Raw genomic sequence first — 6203 nt, 5'->3', positions numbered from 1 at the left:
ATGACTGTCAACAGTATTTTGAGATATCTGCAACAACTGAAATGTGATAACAACTGTGAATTTTATTGGTGAAAATGTCACAGGCACTGCTAATACTGCAGGAGATTCCTGCCTATGTTGAGTTGAAGACCATGCCAAATTTCAGCTAGAGATTGAAAGCCCAAAAGTAAATTTTTCCCATCCAATTTATGGACCCCTTGAATTCTATCCATAGACCTCATGGGGGTCTACAGCTTTAGAACCAGCTACAGAAAGGAGAAAAGGGAACTACACAGTGGCAGGTTAATGTTACCATTAAGGTTCTCAAAGCTGGCCACACAGAAAAGCAACCGGGGAGCTTTAAAAAATCCTCAGACACATGGCCCACCTCATAGGGTTTCTGATTTGATTGGTTGGGTAATGGGATAATGCCAGGTAGTTCTAATGAGCAGCTAGGTTCGAGAACCCCTCTTAATGTTACAATTAAGGAGGGCAGGCAGAAGATACTAACCACAGCAGCAGCTCTGTCATTTGTCCCGAGCACTATCTGTCATTTCATGTAGGGCCTGGAGTAGAAACTGCACTCCATTTTCTGGGCCTGTGTGGACTCTTAGATAACTCCAAATTCAGGAAATGGTGCTGTTAATGTTTTTATTTGCAGTAGACTTGGTTATCTTGCAGGAGATTAATGGACTTGGAGTCTGATTCAAGCCTGTGAGGGTTTCTAGGGATGGTTTGCTCCCAGCCTTCCTGTCCCGAGTGTATCTGATGAGCATTCACATGGTGTTAGCTGTTGCAATGTTTATTTGCCTCCTCCCCAAACGTACTAAATGCAAATGACAAGCCACTATCAAATGCAAAGGAAAAGATGCGAGAAAAAGATTTGGCTTTGGGTCCTCCCTCTTTTTGAATATGGAGCCTAATTGCTGACGCACATTGAGCCTGCAGTCAGAAGGTCGCCTCAAGACTTCTGTTAATCATTATTCTCATTTTGCAAACAGAGAACAAGGACTAGCGATGAGTTCAAGGCTGAAGAGCATGTCAAACAGAGTGTGACGAATAGAATTTCCTACCAAAGAATCACAAACCTTCTGGCCACGGACACAGTTAGTTACACTGTCAAAAGCATGTCCACCAATAAGCAAGTACGTACCGAATGCCTTGCACATGACCAGCAAGGTAAGGATGGAGGCCTCTTCAGCTGCGATGGTCGGCAAGGCCTCTCTGAGGAGGTGCCATTGGAATTGAGAGCCAAATGAGGAGAAGCAGGCAGCCACACAAAGATCTGGGGAAAAGCACTCCAGATAGAAGGGATGGCATGTAGGAATGCCCCAGAGAGCAGCAAACATTGACGGACAGGCAAACAGCCAGTGTGAGTGAGAGGGAGCATTGCAGGAGATGGAGGCAGAGAGATAGGTGGGTCCAGGGCTAGGAGAGCCCTGGAGGCAACAGCGAGGAGGCGGGATTGTGATCTAGTTGAAATAGGAAGCCTCTGGAGGGTTTTAAACAAAGCAGTCTGCTGGAGCAGCATGCACGGACTCTGTGTCCCACCATAGCCTGGGCTGCTGAGTGAGGATGGCCTGTTGAGGACATGCATGTGAAGGAGGCAGATGCAGTCTTCTGGTGGGGAGTTGTGGCGACTTGGACTGGGGCTGTAGCAGTGCAGATAATGAGAAGTGGCCAGAGTCTGGAGATATTGTAGAGGCATGGGCAATAGGCTTTACTGATGAATTAGATAAGGGGTATGAGAGGAAAAGTGGTATCAGGGCTGGCTCCTCAGTAATGAGAGAAGTTCCTGAGCGAGGGAAGGTTACCTGGAGGTCTGCCATAACCGGCAGCACTGCCCATGGGGAAAACGGTGAGTTATGTACAGTTTGTCTTGTGTCCTCTGGTACTTCCCTCCATGACCCTTCTCAATGCCATCACCTTCTCAGGCTCTACTTTCCTTTTGTTGCTTTCTCAAGGGTTGCGACTATATACCTCTTCCTTAGAAAGCAGTATAAGGGTAGTAGATAGAAGCTGGGGGTTAGAACACAGAGGACTAGAGCTTGACTCATGTTCCCCTCCCGTTTACTCCCTGTGTGACCTGAGCAACTAGCTTTTCTGATTATCAATTGTTTTTCATCTGTGAAATGGGATGGAAAGAGTTATAGAGTTTTTTGGAGACTGAATAGCACGGTGAAATGAAAAGTGCCCAGCCCAGAACAGGCTCTCAGCAAACCCGTCCTGACTTGAATTTCAGTTTACCTCTCTTGTATCCCATTGGGGCCCTGGCTTGGTGGCAGGCTGGATAGCTGCTCACTAATCAATTAAATAATATTAAAACGTTCCTTTGGTTCTCAAAGCTGGCCACACACAAAAGCAACTGGGAGCTTTAAAAAATCCTCAGGCCCATGCCCCACCTCGTAGGGTTTCTGATTTGATTGGTTAGGTAATGGGATAATGCCAGGTGGCTCTAATGAGCAGCTAGGTTTGAGAATCCCTGCTAAGTTAGTGGATAGTCTTAACTTAATTAATGACCATCAAGTAGGCACTAGCATTTCTAAAAAAATGTTAGGGGTTGTGAAGATTTACCCCAAGCTGGAGTTTTCACTTGAGGAAGTGAGGACTTTCCTATTAGAAAGAAAAGAGTCCCTCGATAGCTGGTATTTACTGCATATTTACGATGTGTCAGTTTGTCAGACAATGTTCTCAATTCTCTCTCTGACCTTAGACACATCAGCTGTCTTCATTCTGCTCCCTGAAAATCCCACTGTCCTTGCCCCCTCAGGGCCTTCACACATGCTATTTCCTCCAGTTTGCCCCGCCTTTCATTCCCTTTGCCCTGGAGTTAACTCCTGATGTTATGGCTATCTACCTGTTCTTCTGCCTGTTGAGTATCTGTCTTCCACACTGTACTGTAAGTTCCACAGAGGCAGGGACAGGTCTGCTTTGTTCACCACTGAGCCCTCAGTGCTGAGCCCAGCACGACGATATCTGTTGAATGAGCGCAATGGTAAACATTCTTCCCCCTGTGTTAGGCTCAGTGAGGGGTGGACCAGATACCAACGCCAGCTTTCCAGAGGACTCCAAGTGACTGTCTTCCAACCTGGGTCCTTGATGTCGAATGCGGTCAAGTGGTCAGTCTCAGCCACCCTCATGGCCCCAATGCACTTTTCTGTTATTTGGCCTTGGTCAGGGCCACAGGGTAGCTTTAATAATGTTGAACCCCATACAGAAAGGGTTGGGATCCTGGGCTGTTCTTTTGTGAGAGACTCCTCTGCTTCTGTGTCCTGGTTATGAACTGATACATGGGCCAAGGAGCTGGGACCATTTGTCCAGGCACTATTACCAATGTCTGTGTTGGGGGGCTTGACTCAATTCCATTTGCTCAGGCCCCAATTAGTCAAGCTGTTTCGTTATCAAAATGTTTCACTGGCCTATGCGTCAAAAGTGAGATTATATTCATAGTAATATATAGTATGATTTTGGTGCCTGCCTACATTTCCTATGGGCGGGGTATGAGTGGTGGATTTAGAAGACAAAGATCCAAGGTCATTTTTATTCCCCCATTTCCAAATATGAGACCTTTCATTTTTCAAGTGTGTGGGGCAGAAATATCCATGCATATCACTGAACACATTTGCTGAGTGGTTTTAGCATGGATTCCCTCATAAGCAGACCTTGAGGTGAGATATGGATGCAAGTAGTTTATCTGGGAGTGACCCCAGGAAGCACTGAGAGGCGGCGAGTGAAGTGAGACAGGAGCGGGAAGGAAGCCAATACAGACACATGCTAATGATAACATGACCGTTGTGGGTGACTGCCCCTCTGTCCTGCTGAAAGCCTTGGGGAAATTGTGTACAACATGCCTCAGAGTTGTTCCACCTAAGGGATGAGGAAGCTGGGGTATGTATCCGCCCACTCCCATTCTGCCTTGGTGGATAGTCCCTGGGGAGGGTGTCAGCACCTGGACCTTCCAGCCTGCCCCATGCTGTGGCTAGAGAGGGCTTTCAGAATAATGACTGGAACATGGACCAGGTACTCACAGCTTCTGCTCTGTTATAGGGAGGATCTGTGTGTGTGTACCACATGGCTAGGAGTGGCCAAAACACGTTAACTATTTTGCTGAAGGTGTATAAGTTTAAATAGGTGATAATTCAGGCAGATATACAGGACATATAATATACACTAAATGCTCAGGATATTTGTATATCTTCAGCAAATATAAAGAAGTAGGCAAATTAGGAAGGACTGTACCCTAATGCAAACCGGTATTTATACCAGTAAACACTAGCTCCTTTCCCATTCTGTAGACAAACTTGCAGGATTTGAGGGGCAGATTTAAGAAATATCAGAGACATCACAAAAGAGCTGTCAGACAAATGTGCATAATTACATTTATATGCTTTACATACAACTTCCCAACAATTGACAGGAAAAATGTGAATGAATTTCAGCTGACAAATTTATCCCAAAATATTTTCTTCTGCCTGTTTGATACAAATTTAAAAGCTGTTACATGAATGCAACTTACCCTCTACATTAGGGCTTTTGATTCCAGCCCTACTTGAAAGGCACATAATGAAGAAAAATTGAGAAGAACAGTGGTCAGGAATGGGGGTAAGTGTTGCTGTGCAGAGTTCTAGATGTGTGAAGGGGATGTATACCATGTGTGCTGGAGACTAGATGGGGGTTAGGACGAGAATGTAAGATGAGCCAGCAGCTAGGCTAAGGAATTGGTAAGTAAAATAGAACCATTATGAAACATTTGTCTTATGTTCCATTTCCCTTATATGGTTTTATGTGTTTTCTTCCCCACTGAAAAGTAAACTGAAGCAGGGACTGGTCACTCAAACGATTATTTATCAGAGTAAGGTCTTATTCTGTCACACAAATGTCAACTAGAAGCATAAGAAAAAAAAATTTACTTTGGCGGGCTTGTCTTTGTTTTGGGTTTGACTGAAAACCATTAGCATTTATTCCCAGCTCCCCCCACTGCCTCTAAATCACTGAGCCAAAGACTGGCTTCATTTTCTTGAGTTCGTATTAGCTCAGGGCATGAGGGGCTCAGCGATGCTCAGGAAGGAAGCTAACTAAATGCTGCAGTCGACATCTGCTCAAGCTTAAAGTGCTCACCTCGAGTCATTGCCTTAAGAATTTCTGGAAGTGATCTTTTTGAAAACTAGAGTTATTTAGTGAGGGAATCATCTTCCTACATTTCTTAAAATATTTGTTGGTTAATATTTAATCAAAACACAACACAGCCCAAACGCTACAGAAATAAAGATACCCTGCAGATATACCAACATAATTATGACATTCATGTGTAAAAACCAATACTAAAGAGTTTCCAGTTTTCTAAATGATTCTTTTAGCTTGAATTCATTTCTGGGTTCTGATCTACGCCAGGGTGGCAGGTGTCCAGTTTGGTTTTGGAAGTGCAGTTGCTGATGGGGTTGTTAAATATCAAGGGTTGGGAACCATTTCCTAAGTCCTGGACTAAGGTTCTGTTTATTTTCTCTGTGGGTTTGACTGTGTCCTCATGCCAGAGTATAGGCATGATTACCTGTGTGGCCTCTAGGAGGGTTGGTATCTCATATTCCCCTCTGTTGACAGGCAGGTGAGGGTAGCCTTTGAAAGGAATAGTGAAGGATGTGTGGCCGTACATGGTCTAGTGTCATTACAAATCACCGCCATTGACACACGTGCAATAGGTGGATTTACCTCTGGGGTTAATGTGTAAAGGGACCCCTTGAGGACTCTCATAGATCTCTTCCATTGGAGACATCTTTGGATGTACATGTATGACCTTGTATGATCCCCTTCCCCAAACCACCTTGTAGTTGAAGGAGGAAGAAAGGCAGAAAGAATAAGGGTGGGGAAGGTGATATCAGAATCGCCTCTACAGCATCTAAAAATAACATATTGATCCTTTCCCCAATCCCTCACCAGCAATGGAAAAATCCACTTCCTTCCTTCATTGACAGCCACTGCCTTGCTGAGACTCACTTAAGAAAAGAGAGAAAAAAAAAAAGAAAAAAAGAAAAGAGAAACTACACTAGGAATTTAATTGAAGGGATTTAATTTTGGAATTGGTTACATGGGTGTTGGGAGGCCTAGGGAAGCCAGAGACGAATAGTTGCAGGAAGCAGTTACTACCCTGGGCTGGTAAGACAAGAGGGAGGAGAAGTGAGCAGTGTTTCTGAACCCAGGATCTTGGAAACGGAGCATGTTGGCCTGGA

This window comes from Hipposideros armiger, unplaced genomic scaffold (assembly GCF_001890085.2).
Source record: "Hipposideros armiger isolate ML-2016 unplaced genomic scaffold, ASM189008v1 scaffold_682, whole genome shotgun sequence".
NCBI classification, from domain to species: Eukaryota; Metazoa; Chordata; class Mammalia; order Chiroptera; family Hipposideridae; genus Hipposideros; species Hipposideros armiger.
Note: the sequence above shows the minus strand (reverse complement) of the source record.